We start from the raw sequence: 24,120 nt of genomic DNA, 5'->3' as shown, positions 1-24,120 counted from the left end.
GCTGCAGTAATGCTGAGTTGACCTTCGAAATGCCTTTCTTCAGAGAAGCTCAAAGCACTTCTCTAACTAACACAACTGTTGACTCGACATCCCCAGCCAGATTGGGGATGAAGTAACTTGTTCAATCGTGTATCAGTTTAAGAGGGAGAGAAAATCGGGAACCCAAATTCAGGTTTCCATCCAGACATCACTCTGTGGAGAAAGATGCCCCTTACTTGTATTGTTTTTATGCGGTATCAAGTTTCCTCCTTTATAGACTAATAAACAGTCCCTTTCCAGGTGCAGGTGAAACTCCTGATCTCCTTCCCTGCGCGGGGAATCGTCCCAGAGACCTGCGGTCGTGGATCAGGCCCTGGGGGCCATCCCCCTCTTACCTCCATCACTTCCCCAGCTGCTGGAAGAGACAGGGAAGCAGGGCCCCGTGGCACTGCCGGCTGCCCGAATCCTACAAGGCGGAAGCCCAGATGGACTGAAAGCAGCCCACGGGTGACCCCCGACCCTCCCCATTTGTCTTCCTTTCCCTCCTTCTATTCCTTGCTCTGCAGGTTTACTCAGTGTGCAAGTCGCGGCCCAGGCTCTGTCCCGCCCAATTTGAGCATGTGGGCTCTTTGAGAGTAGGAACTATGCTTTCTTTGTGCATTGTATGGCTCTGGGGGTGCTTAATACATGCTAAATAGTAACAGCCGTCCCAGCATTTCCAGAAGCAATCGGCATTCCTGCCGAGGGCCAGATCCTATTACCATACACTTGTGCCCAAGACAGGCAGCGCTGAAGACACCCCTCTGCTCACTGCTCCTTTCATCCGGAACTCAATGTATCAAATCCTATTCCTGCAAGAGTCCCTTCTGAAAGAACATTCTAGAAGTGTGATCACTGAGCACATGCATTAGGCTCCCAACCAAAAGGCAACCTGTTAGATAATGTAAGTCTAGCCACACAGTTACCTATTAAAAACCGCATGTGGATGAAGGGGAGCCAGAGAAAACGTTCCTCTCCACTTCCCTGAAAACCCCTCAAAGCTTCAGAGCAGAAGACTCTTCTCTAGGAATGAGGTCACAGTAAAAGAAATCTACTGCGATCAGGAGTTACTCTGTCAGAGCCTCTGGGGCTGTAACTATTTTAAGGGGGAAAGGACTAGGACAGAAGGGCTGGCTGCCAGGGAGAGCAGCTTAAACAGGGCTGGAGGTCACACCTGCACAAAGTTAAGTGCAGGAGGCTCAGGTGTGCCCGGCACATGGCTGAAACCACGGGTCCCGGGCTCCTTCCACAGGCCACAAAGCTGCCCATGTTTCTCAGCATCTGGACCCCCTGTTGGTGACTCTAGGTTGAGCTCACTGTGATTGGTCACGGCCAAGGTCACAAGTAGTCAACAGAGCCTCTTCTCAGGAGGGCACCGAGACCACTGTCCCTTTACCAGCCCCCCCAGGGTGAGCCGCAGGAGGAGAATCGAGGCTCCAGCAAACAGAAGAAATTCCCACCCTGACACTGACATCACCTCCTGGCCTAGATCACTCTCTCAAAGCGCATAAATCACAAAAGCAAACACTCGGAGAGTGTCTACGAGCATTTTAGTAACTCCTCCTAAAAGAACATACGCTTCCTTGTAGTAAAAACACCTTGGGAAACTTCCTTCTGTTAAATTAAAAACATGGATAAATCTTAAACAGCTTCTCTTTTTTGCAGGACTAAACTACAATTGAGCGGATGAATAATAGCTTGAAAAGGATCTAATACCCAACCACAGTATACCTCTAGAAACACTCCACTGAGACTCTGATGGTGCCTTATTAACAGTCAAAAGTAAGAACAGTTACTCTTTGGATAAAAGTATATATTCTGAAGAATATCCTGGAACAAAGTCGCTTTAACTGCTGAAGATGACATTACAGACTTCTCTGTTATAATTACAATGAATCCGGATGGCAAGTTTCTCTTCTACTCAATAAAAAGACTTAAGTTAAAAAAAAAAAAAAGTTTATTTCTAAAAATAGCCCAAGAACTCAGTTCTATTTTCCCGTCTTACATTCTTTTCCTACTAAATGTACCACTGAAACATTTCCTTTCATTGTTGGCACCTTGGGTTGTTCGGATTTAAAATCAGACAATACATACTAACAAAGAAGTCTTTAAATGCAGCTTTCCAAATGGAAAATGGCATCTGAGGGCAAGCCTTCCTCCGGGCCCACAGATGATGGAGCCCTAACGCCTGGGAGCAGCTACTACCCCGTTAGAACTGTTTCATTAAAATCAACATTCCCAGGGGGGAGATAATTTACGTATTAATTGATAAAGAAATTCCTGCCAGGTTCTGTGTCATAAGCAAGTTGTTTGGCATGAAGTCAGAGTCTTCTGAATTAAAACACACTTTGAACTAAGCAAGGTGATTCAGACTTAATTGAAAATATTCTACATTAAAATCTTTAGTTTTCTTCAGTCCGAATTTAAGCCGGTGACTTGTTACATTAAAAGCAGTTAAGATTAGGGAGTTCTTCCAGAAGATAATTTCAATTACTTTCCAAAAGCTTCCTCCTAAATTCATTTTATTTTTTAAGGGCTTCTCTTTAGGAGTATATGGATTTAAGCACCAAATCGTCCTTTAACAAAAACTGTCCATCTACACGTTTTACAAAATTACATTTGACACTCCCATTATTTCTGCACATAAACTTGTAGCTCACAGTAAGTGTAACAGGAATCCACTTTCAACATTTTTTTTCCCCTCTAAGAGTTAGGTAACCATTGAAAATAGAGCTCAATGACACACCATTCCATTAAGCAAATATCTGAGCAGATAAAGTATATAACAATCCACAGACTGCTTTTGCAAAGATAAAAACAGTAAGAATCACATACTTTCTCTTGGGAAACTCGAGTAAGGCAGGTTTCTTGCATTAGGATACATTTAAGGAAAGCCCCTTCGCCACCATTCTTAGAAGCCTCTAAAGTGCCCACCCCAGAGTTCCCAGTTTTCCCAAGAGATAAAAAATTACTATGACAGCAACATTAGGAAGATTTAAGGAGAAAAGAACAAAGAGAAATCTGAAAGATTCACCCAGTACTCACAAGTACTTTCAAAGAAAATCGGGGCTGCAGTTCTTCAAAGACTGCTCTCTGGGGATCACCGACACAACCTGAGTCTAAAATAGACGCCTCTCACATGGGGCGGAGAAGTCACATTTCAGCTTGCTAACTTCTACTTGGGTAAACAGTTTTACAACTCATAGAACGAACCCTGGCTAAAATTAACTGCACCGGCGCAGCGGGCAGGAACTCGCTGATCTGCATCATGTGTGCGGGGATTTATTCACTGGGACAACATCGGTGTCCTCTTAATGGGAGATCTGGCCAAGGGGCGTGCCCTGGGGAACAATACGGAGCATCATGATTATGCTAATTATTGAATTCAGTCCCATGGTGCTATCTCCTTTTACGCTGTTTTCCTGTTTTCGAAAGTACTGACAGAGGGAGAGAGAGCAAGCTCTTTTTCACAGCAGGCGTTCACTTGATTTTTAAGCACTTTCAAATCAGACAAAACTTTGGCAACAAGGTGGCAGTGCTGTATGCTCTTCACAAGGAAAAACCAAGTAAAGGGATATTCTGTCAGATTATTTACACAGCATGATTAGACGTGGTACTACGTGAAATTAAACAGGCATCAAAGACACATACCAGTAAGTCTACCAACAAAGAGCGGTAAGTGAAAGCTCTTTTTCTGATATATAATGAACGAATTTCGTTTGCCTTCTGGCTTTGTCTTCTGCATCTCCCAACGAGCCGCTGTGAGGATACAGGTTCACTAATAAATTACAACTGAGAACAAATATCTCAAATATTTGCAAAAGGCATCGTCCTTAGCAAGAAGCATGTTGAAGTGTATTTAACTGCCTGGCTGTCTGGACTGGTAAACTGTCCTTTATAGGTGACAGACCACCTATAAATCATGTTGAAGCTCAAGTTGACAGTTAAAGACCCCAAGTACATAGCTGATATTCAAAAGAAAACTGGAAGTAACACGGAACTTTCTTTGAAAAATACAAGTTGCCTTAATAAGTACAACTTGGATCAAAGACACGGAACTGCTTATCTACTCAAGATGGTTCAGACTAGTCTGTGTAGATATTTAAGTTCTTATGACATATTTTGCTCTTACTGGACACTTCATGAGAACTATCCAGGCACACTACCAACATCAATCAAATCTCCAGACATCTCTGGGAGATGTCATTTTCCCATTTTGTTTTTTAAACAGATGGGTAAACAGGGAAATTCAATGCCTTGTCCAACGCTTCTCACTGAATCAACACGGGATTATTGCACCTCTGCTCCTAACCTCTCTCTGACATGTCTTCCATGTTAACTATTCAGCTATAATCCTACAAATCTTTTCAGAGCTGTCTGTTTTCCCAATTTTAAAATGTCATGTGTCAGTTTAGATTTCAAGAGATTTATTCTGCTCAGCTCCCAGATCCCAGGTCTGAGCTCTGAGGCTCACACCCCAACTCCCTGGTACAGGCAGGTGACATGGACCCGTAAGACCTGGCTGTGTCCTTATGAAGCACTTGGCCACCTGTGGCACGTCACCCAAAGTGGCGAACGGGCTGGTTCTCACTGGCATGAGCTGGAGCCACCAGCACAATCCCCCTCCCGGCTGTTTACAAAAACTGCTGGCTGCCAGTCCGGGCTTCCACCCCCAGGCCCAGCCTTATGCGGCTACAGCCAGCACGTGCTCACCCCCGTGAGATGGTAGCTGCCCTGCATTCACCATCCCAACCCGTCACTGGAGTGGGCCCCCCGACTCTGCGCCAAAAGGAAAGAACTTATCGCAGATGGCTGACCTCTGATTAACATGATCACTTCTCAGTGATCCACAGCGAACTTACTCTGGAATTCTTAATGCCAAAGGAGGACATCAAGACGCTATTTTTGACACAATTATCCTTATCCTATTATGTCACAGTTCACTCAAAGAGTTTCTAAGCCAAAACATTATTTCTAGCCTAAACTGAAAAAAAGAAAAAAGCCAATACATCGTAAATACTTATGCATAGGATCTGCCATCGGAGAGGGTCAGGATGATGGGCCCACATCCCTTACACTGAAGGCAGGAGACGCCGAGCAGCTTTCCAGTTCTTCACGTATCAAATATGCTGAGTATGACTCCACTGTTGCTTTCAACAGAGGCCACACCTGTTCCAAAATGCAAGAACTAAAACATTCCAAAGAAAATAGTGTATCCTCCAATGTACGAGTCACCCTGCTGTTTCCTTTTCATGAGTGAAAAGAATGTGAGAGTCATCTGGACTCTTGTTCCAGGCATACCTGTGACAGCAGAGAAAAATCTCTGTGCCTCATTTCAAAGCAAGGTAAAGCCTCCCGTTCGCTGTCATGAACTGTGGGTGGTGGGCATGAGGCAGAGGCAGAGCTATGTGCGTGGGGGCCGGCGCCTCGGGGCTCTTCAGTCCGACAGACCCATGAAATCCAGACAAAGACAACTGTTCTGACAAACTCACGTTACTGGACTGGCCTGGATCACGACCCTCCAGAGCAGCTACCTCTATAATTTAAAATTTTCTAGTCACATTAAAAAAGTAAAAATAAACAGGTGAAATTAATTTTAATAACATTTTTACTTAACTCAATACATCCAAGATGCCGTCATTTCAACATGTAATGAATATAAATATCGCCAGTGAGAGGGTGGGAGACATGGAAAGCCGAGGAACTCAGACAAACAGGAAGAATATGACTCAGAAAAGAGAAAGGACTAAAAGGAGGACAAACAGACCAAAAGGAGGAGAGATGAAAAGAAGAAAAGCGTTTCTCCCAGGGTATGGAATCGAGTTATAGAATCATGTAACAAATACTGTTCCCGGAATACTGCAATGTTGCCGTTCTGGGACGTGCTGCTGGGGATACAGAAAGGAAAGACAAGGTCTCTATGTCAAGGAGCTCACGGCTGAGTGAGAGGGACGGACCCCCCCCCCCAGCCCCAACCTGGCAAATACACGGTTCTGGTAAATAGGGCGATGCAGTTATGTGCTGTGGGCCATGGGAGCACAAGGAAGGGGGGCAGCTTCATTTTTAAATGAAGGTTATTTCTAATGAAATTTTTTTATTGAAGTATAGTTGACTTTCAATTTTGTGTTAGTTTCAAGTGTACCGCAAAGTGATTCAGTTATATACATATAGATATTTCTTTTTCAGATTCTTTTCCCATATAGGTTTTTACAAAATATTGAGTAGAGTTCCCTGTGCTCTACAGTAGGTCCTTGTTGTTTATCTACTTTATATATTGTAGTGTGTGCATGTTACTCCCAAATTCCTAATTTATCCCCCCCCACTGAAATTTTAAATATATGTCCTAGAATATTTCAGGATTCTGAATTTTATTTTGGACTCTAGAACAGTCATAGATAGATTATTCCAAAATATTTAAAAATGACATCTGGAACCAGCAGTAAAGTTTCCCCTCTGAGTTATTTATCATCTTCATTACACCTGGTTTTTTGGCCTAACTAGTGAAGGTACAGGGCAGGAGAAAGGTAGGAAGGGGAAAAAATTCACATCTCACCACGGTCCCCAGGTTTTCAGAGGATGGCATAAAGTACTCAAAAACTTCGTGCTGAAAAAAACATCCCCAGCCCACTGGGGAGAAAGTCTTCTTTGGACCATAGCTGGGGAGTCAGTAAGACCTGGTTCAAAAGGCAGCCCCACCCACCAACTGTATGACCCCAGGCAGCTCAGCGGGCCTGTGAGTCTGCTTCCTTGCCACCCATAAAACAGGGGCAATGGTGCGACAGCAAGGGGCAGCATGAGGACTCCGGGCCGGCCAGGCACCCGGTCAGGCACGGCCACGCACGCGCTCTCAGTAAACCACTGCGCCTTTAGGGTCGCACCCTTTCCACGTTCAGTGCAGTCCTCGCTGAAGACTGGTTTGGGATGTTACTGAGTGAGGATGAAAGCCTCCCGACTTTCATTCTTCGAAGCTTCAAAACAGAAAAAGTTGAAAGGGGCTTCAAACAATTGTTAAGTATTTCAGGGAAGCCAGGGTCTGCCAACTGTCTCTGAAAACCCTGCGGCCTGGACAGCCTGCTCAGTTCTCCTCCATTAGAGCAGCTCAGGCCGCAAGCCTCAGGCTGGATCAGTTTAGGGACACTGACCAACAGTACGCACAGATTTCATATCCGGCAGGCGGTGCAGTAACAGCCCCCTATCTGTTCCTGCTTCCCTGTACCCACACCCTGGGGGAGCCCCTGCCCACACTGACCTGGGCTTGGCCTGCAGACCTCACCCAAAGACTTAAGGGCGGGCCCAGGGGAGCCTGCCGCCTCCTGCTGCACTTCGGAGCCCTGAGACCACCACCTGGAGACTCCGGCTATAGCCTTCTGAGGATGAGACCACGTGGACACAGGCTTGCCCTCTGCCACTGAAGCCTCACCCCAGGCAGCCCAACGATGGCCCGACGGGCCAGGAGGCCACCCCAGGCCTGCGGCCCCAGCCAAGCCACCAGCTAACTGCAAAGACCAGCCGGGCTAGCTCCAACCAGAAGAGCCACCAGGGTGACCTCCCGAACTGCGAGACAGAAGGTTTCCTTTTCCCAGCTGCTAGAATTAGGTGGCTTGTTATATAGCAAAAGCTCACAAATATACAATCTTCAAAAGGTCTGTAACAGTCCATCCCTTTACTTCCAAACGAAATCCTTTAAGACTAATCTACGTCTATCTTACTCTTAAAAATTCACAATTGTAGCTTAAAAAAAATCCACAATTCTGATTACTACATTTACTTTGTCATCTCCACTATCACGTTAATCAAACTAAAATGAAATAGTGATATGGTCTGATGATAAAACTGCTAAAATGTAAGTGCTCTATTTATTTCATCTTATAATTGGAAACAAATATAAGTGGCCTTCGATGCTACAACTCCCTGTGCTAAAGTAATGACTTCTCCATCCTGGCCTTCAGAGTGATTACATGGGCAGAGTTCACAGCCTTTCCGTCTGTCTTAATACTTCAGAAATGGATTAAGAGTACCATTTACACACACATGAGCAGAAAAATCTGACTCAAAGAATAAACCACTTTTTCTCCAGCATTTTTTGCAAGCTAAAAATATATATACACATAGTAGCAAGTTCAAGACAGTTCTTTTTAAAGCCTTTGATAAACAGCTAATTCTGCATAATCTATAACATAATTATATCAGGACTATGAAAATAAAGGCAGCATTATTACTGCTGTTGTTTGAATACTTATTTTAACAGAGTTAATTTTTTAAGTATCTTAGAAAATTTAAAATTTCTAAATTTTTAAATTTAAAAATTTTTAAATTTCAAATTTAAAAATTCTAAAATTTCTAAATTTTCTGGGGAAAATTTATCCTCACCATACATTCCTAATAGTCACATCCATTTAACAAACACTCGTTAAACAGCTGCTTCCTGCCACTAAGAAACTCCCAAGCATTTGCAAGATTTGAACAAACGGCAGGCGGCCCAAGACTATAGCAGAAAATGGTGTTAATGACAGTTCTACCTTCAAGAGGCTCATAATCTGATAGGAGACATGACAGTATATATATAAACCTTTCTACCATATAAGAGGGTAATCAGTCAGCATCCCAAAGGGTGAAAATCCTTTCCAATAGGAATCTAAGAAAAGAAGAAGAGGCTTCTAGTTGGGTTAGTCAAGAAAGGCATCTTGGAGAAAGTGGCATGTGAACTGAGCCTCTGCCTGCTGATAAGCTTTCAACAGTAAAAGGAGTGGAAAGAACATTATACAGAACCAACAACATGAGCAAAGACACGAGAAAAAGGGAGGCTGTGATGCATGTCTGTAGAATGTATGTCTGGGAAATGGATTTCAGCTCTATCAATTAATAGCTGTTTAGATCACTAATAAAGTTCCTTAATTTCTCCAAGTTTATGCTGTAAAGTGTCCAATGATTGTGTGGAGTCCAGAGCAAGACTGCCCGGGTTCCTTCGAGTTTCAACACTTAATAGTTGTTGACCCTGGGCAATTACTCTCTCTGTGTCTCAGTTTCATCATCTTTAAAATGGGCATAACAATATACAAATTTCATAGGGTGATTATGAAGATTAAGTAAGTTTATATTTGTAAAGCATGCAGAACAGTGCCTGGTGCTTAATATATAAATAGTTTGTTAAATAAACAAACTCATGTTTATGCATACATAGCAAGATAGATAGTTAGATAGCTAGACCAGTAGACAGATGTGTATCAATACAGAGATACAGATATAGCTATATCACCAAGGACAGAACATGTATGTAGTAGGTGCTAGATATATTTAATTTTTTCCTTTGTCTGAAGTTCACAGAGCACTGTACTAGAACACGAGGGTCAGCCATGTTTTCCCGTGCCTCAACATGAGCCTCCACTCAGAAGATCAGAGACTGTCCCTCCCCTTCTCTCTTGGGGCAACCGTTGTGCACGTGAGATGCTAGGTTTAAACTGCTAGACAGACACAGCACGGCTGCCAGATTCAAACAAAGCTGTAGTAATGTCTCATGTAATAAATGTACCTTCATTGGAAAAATAAGCATAGGCTCATTAAGTACAATCGAAACCTCTATAATTTATTAGTATTCAAGCTAATCTAAAACAAGAAGCCTTAAATGTACTGTAATTTGAGATTTCAGGCGGAAAAAAGTAGACAAAGCCACATGATTCAAAAGGTAGGTTAATGAAATCTTACTAATTCTAGTCTAATTTGGCTTCAAGTAGTTATATATCCAAACTGAAAACACTTTTAAATGCAGCTGTATTACTTGAACCTATTAACAAATATTAAACTGAGTTCCCTCTGTTTTTAAGATGAAAATACAGATTATATTAAAAAAATACTGCTAAAAGTACTTGAAAATATTCTGTCGTGTTGAAATAAGTAAAAATGTCCTGCAATCTTACACTATTGTTTCAAAACCTCTTTTTCATAGATAATGCAGCAGTGAAAATTTCACCCACCACAGATCAAACTGTATTGTCAATTCTGCACTGGTGAACAGAATGTGAATTAACAAGTTATGCTGAACTGCTAATCGTAAATGCCCACTTCTCAGTTGACTCCATCCAATTATAGGAAAACTATTAAGAATCAGACAACAAGCTATTAACCTCCAAAACCTTCTGGCACATTAGCATTCAGTATTCATTTCTGTTATTTCAGCCACACTGTTTCACAAGCAATTAAGCCAACTTCAACAGCTCCTACAATCTCTTTTCAGGGTAAGGACTAAAAGAGGGCTGTAGGTGAGCTCTTTAATAGAGCCGTGCTGCTGGGTTCATTCGAATCCCAACTTCACTGCCTACTAGCTTAGCAACCACAGGCAAGTTAACAGACTTGTAAAAATGAGTCAATGGACATACAACACTCAGAACAGTACTTGGCATGGATTTTTTTAAAAAATGTTTATTTTACCTATGTAAAATAATGATGAAGGGGAATTCCTGTTTGAACCACCTGTACATAGTAGAGAATCTACTTTGGGGCTCTGGGTTTTTACAGGAAACTTGCAGGGTAAATCTGAAAGGACCCTCATAATAGCAGCCCAAGGCTGCCAGTTTTACTAATAATAATTTCAAGTAAGTTCTCATGGCTCCTGTGTTCCATTCTCAAGTCGCCGAGCATTTGTAAGATGCCTAAGTGTGTGGGAAAACACGACACTTGGTACCAGTTTACCAAAACAGTTGGGAAATCAAGGATTTGCTTTCTAACTTTTAACAGGTTTTTTGTAAATGGATGTGGTCTGTTCTCAACCAGACACACTGAGAAGTGGTCACTTCGGGGGTAAGCAGTTCAAAATCAACCTCAAATTAGAAGAGCTGAAATATTCATAAGAGATTCTAACTTCACTTAGCTACAAGAATCCAGTAGGTGGCTGGTTTCAATGGGGGGGAAAGAGCCTAGTCTCTTGAGATAAATGTACATGATTCTATCTCTTAAGTACTGTATATTTCATTTTAAAAAGTGCTCCAATGAGGGCTCATTTTTCAGAATATCAGCAATAAACAAAAAAACAGAAGGATTAACAACTCAGCTCTTAAAACTGTAATAGCCCAGAAATTATAATAATCCAAGAGGCCATTCTCAGAAACATAGAGACCAGCTCCTTTACACAGACCCTGGTTCACAAAAAGAAGCGTGGACAAATGGTACCGGGGTATTGGGGTTGATTGTAGACTGTGAAACAGGAAACAATTACCCATTTTAGACCTTAGCGCTCACATTGTAAGACTCGGTTTCTTCTTTTTCTTGACATTCTCTTCCTGTCTCTCTAATTGCCAGGAAAGGGTGCATTTCCCAGTTCTTTTTTTTTTAGAGACGGGGTCTCGCTATGTTGCCCAGGCTGGAGTGCAGTGGCTATTCACAGGCGCGATCCCACTACTGATCAGTACGGGAGTTTTGACCTGCTCCGTTTCCGACCTGGGCCGGTTCACCCCTCCTTAGGCAACCTGGTGGTCCCCCGCTCCCAGGAGGTCACCGTATTGATGCCGAACTTAGTGCGGACACACACCCAATCGGCATAGCGCACTACAGCCCAGAACTCCTGGGCTCAAGCGATCCTCCTGCCTCAGCCTCCCAAGTAGCTGGGACTACAGGCGCGCGCCACCGCGCCCGGCTCCCAGTTCTTTGAGTCAGATCTGTTTTTAAAAACGTGTTCCTAAAAAATAACTAAAAATTATTCTTTTTAGTTTCACTAATTAAGATCCTTTCATGTCAACTACACTGAAAGGAGGAGTTCTTGACAAATCCAGATTTCTTTAAGGCTTAACGTGGGGAATACAGCCAATATTTTATAATAACTATAAATGAAGCATAACCTTTAAAAATTGTGAATCACCACATAGTAGACCTGTAACTTATAAAACACTGTACAACTATACTTCAATTTTAAAAAGTAAAAAAAAAAAACCCTCTTTTTAAATAAGATGATGGACATGTAAAAGAGTAGCATATTAATAAAGTCCAACTAACACTTTGATTTTGAATAAGGATAAGATATGATATTGGATTATAGGATAATAAACAGCCAGTTAGACAAAGGGTATTCTAGTTGTTCATACACAGCCTATCAGAAAAACATGCAAATCATGATGTCAGACTCGTACTTACTGTTCTTTGTATGAAAGTGTTAAATAAGCCACACCTTCTCCTAAGAGTGTAGTGGCAGGCCAGTGCACAGGAAGAATGATTAAGATAAAGCCCCAAACAATACCCAAAAGAATCTCTCAGATCATTCACTAAAGCAATCTCTTTCAAGATTTAATCCTGGGCACTGAAGAAAAGGAGGAATCAGTCACATTTAAGTTACGATTCTTTAGAATGTGTTGGACAATTCTGAGACACACTGAGAAAAAAAGTATTAACAACAGCCAAGAGAAGACGGCGGCTAAAACTTAAGGGTCAGAGATGAGATCAAAATTAGAAACATATAATGTCTGGAGAACCGTCCATATAAGGGTATCTTTAAATCAGTAACTAAGTTAGGATAGTCCACTGGGCAAAACAAACAGCTGCCACCATCGGAGTGGCTGATTCTTCGTCTCTCGTTCAGAAACCTCGGCACCATCTCAGGAGCCAAACGTCACATGACTGTAAGCTCAACAATGTTTGGAGCTATTGTCAAAGCTGGTCTCGACTTTCCTAGTCCCAGGTGAGAAACTCATATACTTCCATCTTTCCTTTTTATAAAAGTACAAAAAAGCAACAGTAGAGGATGAACTTCTGCCGAGCCTTCCTCACCACATCTGGTACAGCATATTTACTTATACGCTCCAACCCCATGGGCTTTCTGATTCCCCAGAGTAGGCTGCTTTCCCCTCTCATTTACTTATTCATCAGACTTTCAGGGAACTTGTTAAGCTGGTGCCAAGCACGAGAAAGGTGAAATAAATAAGGATCTTACCTTCTAGGAGTTCAGTGTGGTATGGAAGACAGACACAAATAATTGTAATACAGTGTAAGGCCTATAATAGAAGTCTGCACAAAAGGAAGGTTGCAACTGTCTTTGGGACTTGGGGAGGGTCTGCGACGGAAATGACCAGGCAGAGAAAGAGCGAAAGGCATTTGAGGCAGAGCGATCAGTCCAGGCAAAAGCTTGGAGCATGTTCTGAGAATAGCAAAAACTATGTGCCCAGAGTGTAAGTGACAGGATGTGAATGGGGGAAGAGGCAGAAGATTAGGCTGAAAAAGTCGACTGCTGCGGTCCCTATGTGCCATGCTAACGCGGTGGTCCACTGTCTTGTACCGCTGAGGCTCTCAACTCTGGCTACACGTTAAAGTCTCCTGGGAAGGTTTAAAACAAAATATTGATGTCTGGTATTTGTTAGTATCAATTAATTGGTCCAGGATGGGGATTGGGCATTGGTGTTTTTTAACAGTCTTCCCATGTGACTCTGTTATGTGGCTGGGGTGAGAACAGCCACTACAGGCAACAGAGAGTCAACACAACTGTATGCATAGGATGGGGGTGTAAGAACACTAAATAAATAAATAAATAACTGGGCAACAGTGGGAAGAGTAGATCAGAGGCACAGAGACCAGGGGAGGAATGTCAATGGACAGGTTACCAAATACAGTCGAGAGGTAAGAGTCTAAGCCAGTAGTTAGTAGTAACCTTTCCTGCGTCACTGACCTGTGTGAAAGTCAATGATAAAGGTTAGATGCCTTCTCCTCAAGAAAAATGCACCTATGTCAAAATTTCAGGGGATTATGAACCTCTTTGAGCAGTGGACTCAAGTGAAGAAACCCTGACCTAAAAGCAGTGAATAGAAAGAGGAGAGAGGGACTTCTGAGGTAGAATCAATAGCACTGATGATTCCCAGGTGAGGGGAAGGAAGAGGGATTCAGGCTGACACCACCACTTCTAGCTTTAGAATTGTTAGTGATAAACATGTATTTGTGCACTTACTTAAGTGTCAGGAATGACACTAAGCACTTAACGTGTACTCCTCTCAGGGAATCTTCCCAATTCTAGAAGACAGATTGCAATCAGGTTGATCACTGAAGAAACTGAGATTTAGAGACATTAAGGCGCTTGTCCAAGGTCATGCGGCATTAAGTGGTGGAGCAGGAATTCAATCCTCCAGAGCCTGCGGTGCCCCCAGCACCTCTGGAGGGTGGAGAGGAGACAGGACAGAGCAGAAGTAGATTTAGGATGAGAGGAGGAAGGGGGAGGGGAGGGAACACACAAATTAGTTTTAGACATGCTGTGTTCCAGATAGTATAAGACATATCAGTGGCACTATCTGCTACATCAGGAAAAAAATAGAAAGGAGCTCAAGAGGGGACAGCAGAACATAGCAGCAGAATGTTTAGGGAGTCCTCTCCATGAGCCGGGCACCATGCTAAGTGCTTCTATTGGGGTGTAAGTACTATCGTTACCTTCCCTCTACAAGGAAACAGACTGGGAGATCAGGTCCCAAAGCCAGCGCGTGGTGGAGCCCATCTCCTTAAGCCCTGACCTAAACCTCTCTGGCACCATAAAAAGGAATGGAACCCATGGTCGGAAGTGGCAGCAGCCCCCAAGCTGTTCTAAGACCACTAGTGTGAGATACAGGGTTTTTCTTTTTTTTTAAAGCTTTATAATTAAAAAAAAAAAAAAAAAACTTGACAGTATTCATCCATTTCCACAACCTAAAGGATTTTTATATTGTTTCAGTTATTGAGGGGCGATAAGAGATATCTGTGTCTCACCCAAGTGAAATATCAGAGCTACATCTGCACAGGGCGGTATGCAGACCTGGATGCAGGCCTGTGCAGACAACAAGCAAGACACAAATTCCAGGCAGTATTATTATCATCTGAGTCAGGATTCCGAACAATTAGTCTAATGAAGATAGTGTCCTATGTTTCCGGAGGCCACAATGAAGCCAGGAAGTGGTGAAATTTCCTTTTTTACTCTCTTTTTGCAGCATGAAAAGAATGTGGCTTTTCTCCTCTCTAAAGAAACAAAAATAAAGTCTTAAACCACACACTACAGGCCTAGACTAGTTACTTCAGGTTTAGCAGTGGAATAACTTACGCGCCGCAAGTTTCAGATAAAAACCTGTTATATTTCAACATTTCAGCACCTTTCAAACACCTGTACTGGCAATCATGTAGCCTTTGAGTTAAAACCATCGCCTCTATAAAAGCACTTTAAAAGAGCCGACAATATTATCCTAGAATTCTCTCCTGTTTTGGAATTTAAGCACCTGAGAGAAGAAATATGACAATCCAATTAAAAGGGTTTTGAAGTCCTATGGTACAATCTTTCACTTAGAGCAGGAATTCCTTCCTACAGCCCCTGTCCTGGTCCCCCCATCATAGGCTTGAAGTCATTACTCTCCAGGGCGCCCACCCCATCACTGGAGAACTCTCACCAGAGCTCAGAGCAGGTCACAATCCTTTGCCTTGTGATGTCCACTCCGTCAGGTATTTACTGAGCACTTGTGTGTCCACGCGCACAAGCTCTCCACACCACCTTCCGGTCCTGCCAGTCCCTAATGCACGTTGCTCTTCAACACCCTCTCCTGCTCCAACGACCCAACTCCTCCTCCGGTGGTTCCTCCCGCGACTTCTTTTCTCAGCCCACCACCGGTCTCCCTCCCCTGCTAATGTCTCACCTAAGCATGGGTCACAGGAGTAAACACATTCACCAGGTGTGGTCTAACATCTATTTTCAGCAGCCGCATCACAGAGAGGCTCACAGAAGCCTGTGGCCAAATAAACTCATAGCTCGTTTTTGTCTCAGATGCATGTGGGGCAGTCCTCAACTCCTGCAGATGGTTCCTCCTGAGGCCACTTCATCTTGCTGGTTTTAGAACATTACCACAACCTGTTCAGATTATTCTGAATCCAGTCTGCTATGTGTGGTATTAGTCATCTCTCCTAGGTTGCTGTCAGCCTTCCTTGAGGAAACAGCCCTGTTGAAAATCTGATGAAAGCCATAAAATGTACACAGTTTTGCAATCAATATCAAATGATTCTTGGACCCCCATGAAGCCCATCCATTGGCCTGTTTAAGGTGAAACCTTAGGAATTCTAGGACCTATGAAAAACACCTACGGTCACTGGAATTCATTCAGATCCATTTCTAAAATAATTGATTCTCCTATCTAATGCCCAACTTAATACCCAGAAGAAGCCAATCAACTGGAATTCAACAGACCTTAACTCACTAATTCTATCAGAGAAGATATCCAGAAACTAAGAAATCTGCCCAAAACCAAACCACAGGTTTTAAGAATACTTTAGACACAAAAGCACAAGCACCTAAAGTTATACATACAAAGATACGTGTAGCATCACTGTTTGTAGTGACAAAAAAAACGTGTGTGGGGAGAAACATCCTGAATATCCATCTGCAGGGCAATGGTTGAATAAATTATGGTGTGTTGAAAATTTTAATTCATTTTTTGGAAACAAGAGTTAGAGCTGATCTATTGACTTGGAGAGATACCCATGATATATTAAGGAGGAAAAGCAAGCTTCAGAATAATTTATTGAGTATGATCCTACTTAAAAAGCAAAAAAACCCGACAAACCCTACATCCTTAGACATACTTTTCTGAATACAGGAAAAGGTGTGGAAGAATTCACATCTGTGAACATGGGTGGGGGATGAATTCTTTTTTTCTTTGTTCATCCTTGTATACTTTCACTTGTTACAAGCTAATGCTGCTTTTGCAAAGTCATAAATTCTAAAAAGAAAAGAAACTAAATAAAGCCGACAATAGGATCTATAAATAGACTCAGCTCTCTCATCCCAGCACTCCAGGCAGGTTTTCTTTTTCTTTGGCTGCACCCCACGGCATGCAGGATTTTAGTTCCCGGACCACGGATTGAACCCGTGCCCCGCACAGTGGAAGCATGGAGTCTTAACCACTGGACCGCCAGTGAAGTCCCAGGCAGGTTTTCTAAATGCCTAATTTCTCCCAAAGGTTCCCACCCACGGTATACCTTGGACGAAATCTAACTTCCTTTTTGACTTTTCAGTGATTCTGAGTTTTTTACTGTTTGGGGTACTTGATTCCATGTCACAGGCACTCTTCTGTAATACAGAGTAAAGCTGTGTTTTGTAGATTAAATGTGTCCACAATTCACAAGTGTGATTATTTCCCCCCTTAGGAAAATACGCACCTCAGCAGAGCCGTAAATAAAAGGTATGCGGAATCCACGTTAGTCCAATATGCAGGAGATGGACGCATGAAGCACAAACACTAGCAAATTCTAAGGTGAAGACATATGAGCAGAGACGCCATTCCTGTTGGTTCAGGGGTTCTGAACCTTGGCTAAACATCAGAATTACCTGGAAGCATTTTTTAAAAATACCAGTGCCTGGGCGCCACTTCCGGAGATTCTAAGTTAACTGGCTTGGGTGTAGGTACTTGTTTCATTTTTAAAGCTAACTAGATAATTCAGACAGAGTTAAGAACCACTGCTTTTTACAGTTCATCCTCTTCCTTCCTTTCTCCCAATCTTTTACAAAGAGCTTTTTCTTTATCGGTTATTTCAAGGCTACATTTGGGAAAGCCAAAACCGATTAACCAGCTGACCCTGTCCACCGTCTATAATTCACATCGTCCTTATGTGGACTTTTGATGCCCAAATTAAATAAAGTTACGTAAATCCATGGCTACCACAATTAAGGACCCTTCACATGTCAAAAGAGTATTTGTAGCTTCATCTGAATAATAACATCATTTATTATAAACTTTGGAGACAATGATTTTATGAAACATCTTAGGATGCCAAACATTATGTTGGAAAGCAAAAGTGCCAGCACTATTCTACCGATTATCTGAAATTTTGCCACATATTAGTCAATTAATGGACTTCCTGGTTTTTTGCGCTAATCTAAGTATTTTTAAAAATTCAGCTCTACCACATCGTAGAAAATTGATAAAAAGAAAAACCATTGCATGAACTATTTCCCCCATTCAAATTCAGTATCTGAGAACAATTATATGTCCAAGAAAATTTTTAATAAAGTGTGAAAGGGGATTCATTAACAAAATGAAATATTTATTTAGTACATATTACATTACAGTACAAAAAAGACAGAATTCTATACTTGGACGCATGCCACAATTTATACAGAAAGATAGTTAAAACAAAGGACAATGTATATTATTTATATGATTTATAATGGCTGGTATTAACAAATAATTGCCTATATATATATATATATATATATATATATATATATATGTATCTACAAGTGTGGACGGCATTAGCATATATTTTCAAAGAAGCTTACAACGGTCCATCACATGAGTTTTGATCCAGGAATTGCACTCCTAAGCATTTATCCTAGTGAAATGAAAACTCAGGTCCACACAAAACACCTGTATACAAATGCTCACAACAGCTTTATCTGCAATAGCCCCAAACTGGAAACCACCCAAATGTCCTTCCAAAAGACAAAAGGTTAAACTGTGATACATCCATACCATGCCAGTACTCAGCAATAAAAGGGAACAAACTTGATACACGCAGCAGCGTGAAGGGATCTCCAGGGCATTATGCCGAGTTAAAAAAGCCAATCTCAAAAGGTCACAGGCTGCATGATTCCATTTATATAAGAGTCTCAAAATGACGAAATTATAAAGCTGGAGAACACGTTAGTGGTTACCAAGGGTTGGTGGGTAGAGGGAAGGATATAAAGAGGTAGCAAGCAGAAGCCTTGAGTTGATGGGTCAGTTGTGTGTCCTGGTTGTGGTGGTGGCTACACAGATCTACACGCGATAGAACTGCACACACACACACACACACACACACAAACACACACCACATATACATACATACCCACACATAGTCACACACACACCACATATACACACACACCCACACAGTCACACACACACACCCCACATATACACACACCCACACATGGTCACACACCCCCACACATATACACACACACACACATAGTCACACACACACACACACACCACATATACACCAGTCACACACACACACACAATCACACACCCACACACACCACATACACATACACACCCATAGTCACACACACCCACACACACCACATATACACACACCCACACCCCACATATAATACACACACACCCACAGTCACACCCACAGTCACACACACACACCACATATACATACACACCCACACATAGTCACACACACACCCCCACATATACACACACACACACACACACACACACACACACAAACACAGTGCATGTAAAACTGGAGAAATCTGAATAAGCTCTGTGGATTGTACCGAGGTCTATTTTCCACTTTTGCTCTGGTACTAGCTGCCTCTGGGGGAAACTGGGTGAAGGATACACGGGAACTCTCTGTATTTTTACAACTTCCTGTGAATCTGTAACCATTTCAAAACAAAAAGTTTAAAACAAGTTTGAGGGAAACATGAAGGTGGTGACTTACTTACAATAAACCGTTTTTCTTCATCTAAGTGAAGGTATAAACAAGTAAGGGGAGATATACCAGATGGCTGGAGAGGAAAAGATGACGAATAGTATTTACTGAGCATTTATCACGCACCAGGCACTACAGCTGATCTCATTCAACTCAACACTCAGTCCAGTGAGGTGGTGGCTGCTAAACAGCCTCACTTTTCAGATGAGTAAACGGAAAGGTAAGAAATTCAGTCAAGGTCACACAGCTGGCAAGTAGCAATGATGTCAAAGACCATCTCAAAGCAAAGAGGATGATTACTGTATCAAGAAGGGTTTAAGAAGTAGCTTAATATAGGCAGAGTAGGTGAAATACTACAGATGTAAAATCTTAAATACGCCCACAGCATACCTGCTGAACAGTGTGTCTTCCAAGAACTTAAATCCACAATACACATCAGCCCTGGATAACTGAATGCACGTGACCAGAGATGTATTTGAAAGTGTGGTTATTTTTTTATCTTTTAAACTTTTGCTTAGAATTGAGAAGAAGAGTAACATTGATTTCTCCTCTTTAAAAGGTGCTCGCTGAATGGAAACAGGTAGATTAGAGGGAGCCAAAATTCGGAAATAATACAAACGAGGCACTCAAGGTGGGGGAAGTAGAGCTGATCGACTGTCACAAAGCCCATTCAGGAAAGAAAAGGGAAAGCTTGCAACCTCGTCAAATGCCAGGCAGGACAGTCTGAATGAGGCTAGAATAAAACCAGAATCCTCATACAATGAACAACAGGGGCTAGCAGGATGAATATTTATTTGCAATAAAATAGTTTTAAATGCAGTAATGCAGTTAAGGTTGGCTTCAGTATGGCTTAGAAAAAGCAAAAGGAAACTTTCTGCCCTTTATCACTCCATCCGTAAATTCAATGCAAATAATAAGTGTGGGGGGGTAGTGGGTGGCAGTTTTAAACAAGATTGGCCACAAGCTGACAGATAAAGCTGGGTGATAGGGACACGGAGATTAATTCTCAAAGCAGCTTTTCGGGCCACTGGTGCCACCTGCACCACCAGCCCTGATCACATGAAAAAAAGCAAAAAAGAAGGGAGGCAGCTACAGTGATAAACACACCACTGTTTTCCCAGGTCAGGTGGAAATGCTCACTCCTCAGAAATCTGCTTAAATATCCTTAAGAAAGAGTCAGGGACACCTAAAATGTAAAATGGGCAGTCCTTTTAACACTGCAACTTTTCCTGAAGGATCAAAGAATATTTTCTAAATACAGTTTTTGAAGACTGTTCATCACCAGCTTGTTTACAATGGTGAGAAATCTGATACCTAAATTATCATTAAAGAGGGATTAAATATATTATGGTGTACTCTTACAATGGAATACCAAGGAGCTATGTAAAAAAAGGAAGACATTAACCCACAATAACAGGGTATGGCAAAGGGAGGCAGGAACCAGCTGAAAGCTCTCCAGATGGCCAAAGCTGGAACAATTTGAGCCAGACAGTAGTGTTGTGTCAGATTATAACACAAGTATAAATACCCACTGGTCTACACTGATATAAGTAAACAGACTGGATAAATGAATACCTGCGGAGAACAGACAAAGCTCCTGTGCTGCAGAATTCCAAATACTGTAGGTAGGTCCCCTGCCCTGCCCCAAAGAAGTGGAGCATGGCCCCCGACTCCTGACACGGGTGCTGCCTTCTTCCCAAGAGCACAGATGCGAAGGGGAGAAAGAGAGTAACTCCGCAGTACCGACACCTGACAAGCACCGCCTCAGTCAGGATACCAAGGTCAACGTCACACAGACAGAAGGCACCCTAGAAACGATGGGATGAAAACGGCTCTTGGCCCCAGGGGTTTCTCTCCCCCAAACACACAACCCCAGTGGAACCATGAGAAGAACATCTGCGAAGCCCCAGTTGAGGGGCACCCTACAACACCTGACTAGTACGCCCCCAAACTGTCCAAGTCATAAAAAACAAGAAAAGTCTATAAGAAACTGTCACAGGCATGGAGAGCCGAAGGAGACCTGAGGGCTGAAGTATGGAATCCTGGACGGGATCCTGGAACACAAAAAGACAGGAGGTAAAAAAGCTACGGAAATCTGAGGAAGCATGGACTTCGGTTAATAACGATGTATCAATATTGGCTCATTAGTTCTGACAAACACACCACACTAAGGTAAGACGTTAATGATCAGGGAAACAGGGAACTCTTGGCACCAGCTCTGCGATTTTCCATAAACCCAAAACTGTTCTAAAATAAAAGGATTATTTTTAAAAAAAGAAAAATTTTCATGAAGATGTAAACTTATAATGCTGTGGAAGGATGGCCAATATATAATAAATGAAAGAAGAATTACTAAACAACGTGAATGTTATGGATCTATTTTTGCTTTAAAAATATACATATGTGTATTTATACACCAAAAAGTCTGGAAGACCAACTATACATCAAACCACATACCTAGTGATTTTCACCACCTCCTTTATACTTTTCCATAGTATTTGGTTTTGTTTTTCCACTAAGCATTGGTTACTTTTAACATTGAGCCTCATTATTCCCAGGTCAAGAACACAGTTGTTTTATTTTTGGGGAAAAAGTAGCTGTACAGCATAGAATTAATAGAAACCACCTTAGCTCAAAATAAGATGCATTTATAAAACAGCTAAACTTTACTTTTTCAAGGGGAAATATTTTAAAGGCGGAACAGGAAAGTGATTGAAAGCATGGGATTTCATCAGACCTGGAGTACAATCCTGGTTTCACCATTTGCTGTCTGTGTGACCTTGGGCAGCTCAAAAACCTCCCTCAACATCCTTACTTTCACAGCGGGGAGATGTAACGCTCACCACAAACCTATGCATCTGCAGAACTGCCCTAACATTTATCTGCCTATTTATTTATCAATATAAACACATATTGCACATAATACATAAATGTATTTCATAACCTCAAATTTTATTAGAAAATTACCTGACTAGAAGCAAAGAGTTCGATGTATGTCAAGAGCCTGGCCCTACTGAGGCTCCATAATGGTAACTGTTGTTGTTATTAATAATAATAATATTGATTATTAAAATCCAAGAAAAAATAAAACACTATCAGAAAAAAATTTCATTTCTCAAAGTATATAATAAGGAGCACTGAAAGACAAAACCAACACCTCAGCTCGTCCTACACCATCTGCTGTGATGTCCCAAAGCCCTCTGCTAACTTAACTAGACATTCATTAGGGTGATTAAACATGTTAACATGCCCAGAGGACTGCTGTGGAGAATTTCCAGAGAATACAAGTGAAAGCCACTTGTCTAATCACAGCCGGCTTAAACTAAACTTTGGAATATTAATGCACCAAGTCTCCCTTGCTGTGGAAATGAATGTAACATCAATACAAATTAACACCAGCCATAAAATACAAATGAAACGGATTTAAATCCCTTGACTGTAAATAAGGAACTTTAAAGATGCTTTAGACAAGACATATATTTTCATCAAAATTCTGGGCTGGTAGTTCTAGCCCAATACTGATATTTAAAAATTACCCCAAATACAACACTTATAATACACAAAATCACGACAGAATAGACAAGTCTAATCATGCTATGAATTAGTGGACTTTTATAACAAGACTCAACAACACAGAACAGAAGAATCATTTGTTTCAAGTGAGAAATTTACCCGGCAGGGTTATCCTATGGTCTAGGACATAGACCCAGATTTTAAAGAAATCAATCAACCATAATATAAGCAAAATAATATTAAATCACTGTGCCAATTTTTTCTACTACACTAGAAAATGCAGACTGTTCAGTATGGTTCTGTTAAAAGAAGTTAATTTAAACGCTTTTAAAATAACAAAAACATAGATATAATCTAGGAACTAAATTTAGGTTCGTATATATAACCCAGTGTTGTGATTACAACTCTACAAAGACTGATTTTATAATACACTCCAAAGTGTCTGCATCCAGTAAATCTTACTCTAATTTTCCTGAGAGCAGTTGTTACGGAGACCTAGCCCAGTGATGTCATTCTAGCTGAACACTTTAAAACCTGTGGCATATTTCTGTCAAATATGCTTAACTGTAGCAAATTTTAAATTTGAGAATGGATGTGATGTATGGGAAGAAATCACCGTCACTGACAACTACACCTGGCAAGTAGACTAAGCGAAATAAACTTCTTTTGGTTAAAAAAAAAAAGGGGATTGACTACAAGGTTTTTACTAAGGTTAAGTTTTCCTAAAAACTATAAAACCAAATTTGAAATGGGAATTCCAGGCATGTGGGGCAGCAACATTATCTACATAATAAGAGTATGTTCATCTGCCATGTTCTCTACCGGGTGTTTCCTTCTCCAATTTTTAAATGATAACTGAATAATGGACCATACTGGCACCTCGTATATATTACCTCATTGAATCCATGTAACATTACTAGACAATTATCACCATTTCAAAGTGAAGACACTGAGCCTGAGTGCTTTCAGTAACTTGCCCAGTTCACACAGGTAATAAGGAGAGACCAGCAATTACTTCATAATCGCAATACACACACACGCACATCCCCCATTACCTACACATTACATCTGACTTTTTGAGGCTTTTGACCTCTACTTTCTGACTCTCCCAATTAATCTCTTCCTATGACAGCAGCTACTTACGTATATTTTTGCATCTGCCCTACTGTGTTGCAGTTGTCACTT

At 41.6% G+C, this 24,120-nt stretch overlaps 1 protein-coding gene across 5 annotated transcripts in view; it reads right to left on the bottom strand.

Moving 5' to 3' along the window:
- The window catches only part of SLC20A2 (solute carrier family 20 member 2), a 104,749-nt gene that overhangs the window by 70,825 nt on the left and 9,804 nt on the right, over window positions 1-24,120 (bottom strand). For 2 of the 5 annotated variants that reach the window (XM_079909450.1, XM_079909451.1), the window contains one exon: window positions 20,998-21,476. The exons of 1 other annotated variant lie outside the window; for it this stretch is intronic. The gene's annotated coding sequence lies outside the window, so the exon portion shown is untranslated. Of the gene's footprint in view, window positions 1-3,063; window positions 3,484-20,997; window positions 23,464-24,120 lie in introns of those variants that run through there. 2 more of the 5 variants (XM_079909453.1, XM_079909454.1) reach the window with 2 other exon arrangements.

This window comes from Stenella coeruleoalba (assembly GCF_951394435.1).
Source record: "Stenella coeruleoalba genome assembly, chromosome: 21".
NCBI classification, from domain to species: Eukaryota; Metazoa; Chordata; class Mammalia; order Artiodactyla; family Delphinidae; genus Stenella; species Stenella coeruleoalba.
This window is presented reverse-complemented; position numbering and strand designations above follow the sequence as displayed.